This window comes from Palaemon carinicauda, chromosome 35, assembly GCF_036898095.1.
Source record: "Palaemon carinicauda isolate YSFRI2023 chromosome 35, ASM3689809v2, whole genome shotgun sequence".
NCBI lineage: Eukaryota > Metazoa > Arthropoda > Malacostraca > Decapoda > Palaemonidae > Palaemon > Palaemon carinicauda.
The window spans coordinates 61,573,398-61,574,501 of record NC_090759.1 but is presented as its reverse complement, the minus strand read 5'-3'; positions in this window follow the sequence as shown (position 1 = coordinate 61,574,501).

Here is a 1,104-nt window from a genome sequence, read left to right as displayed (position 1 = left end):
GGTGGTGAAGCCAAGCGCCATTTTAGGCCAGGTGGTGAAGCCAAGCGCCATTTTAGGCCAGGCGGTGAAGCCAAGTGCCATTTTAGGCCAGGCGGTGAAGCCAAGTGCCATTGTAGGTCGGGCGGTGAAGCCAAGCGTCATTTTACCCAAACAAGACACGCTCATTCATCATTATCAGGGTTTCTTCACCTGCATAGCCAGTCCTCAAGCCTAAAAAAGAACCTTAAACCTAAAAAGAAAAACCTTAAGCCTAAAAAAAAACCTTAAGCCTAAAAAAAACCCTTAAGCCTAAAAAAAAACCTTAACCCTAAAAAAAACCTTAAACCTGAAAAAACCTTAAGCCTAAAAAAACCTTAAGCCTAAAAAAAAACTTAAACCAAAAAAAAAAAACCTTAAGCCTAAAAGAAAAACCTTAAGCCTAAAAAAAATGAAGAATTTTGTGAGGGCATCAGCTCACCATTTGTCTATCAGTCAGTCAGTCCATAGATCCCGGTGGGGGGGAGGGGATCTCCTTCCTGTGGATGTGGTATCTCGAACTTGTCCTGATTGGATTGAGCACAATTATCTGAGGGTTTGGTCCTGGCAAAACTCGTCTGAATCTCCTATCCCTCACAAAATAACCTGAAATTAAACTTTTTTGGGTTTTTAAATTTTTTTTTCTTTTTGGGGGTTTTTCATTTTTAGATTTTTTTTATTTTTTTTTCATTTTTTAGTTTTTTTTTATTTATTTTATTTATTTTTTTTCTCATTTTTTATTTTTTTATTTTATTTATTTTTTTTTTTTTTGGTTTTTCATTTTTTTATCCATTTGCTGATCGAAGTATTTAAGTACCAGCGAGACTCCTCAGAAGCCATTCGATATGATCAGCTGCTAATTGAACCTGCTTAATGGTACCACTGATGGTGATTAAATTACTATATTCATGCCTTCGTGGCATATCTATTAAGCTGACTCCACTCTGCCGGGTGATCTCCATCAGCGTCCTTCCTTCCACTCCATATATGGCTCTGTGGAACTTCCTCGGGACATTCAAGTCGACAGTCACGTACCCGTTGAGGCCATAGTCCCTTGTGGTGGTGGCTCTAACCTTTTCACCTTGGAAG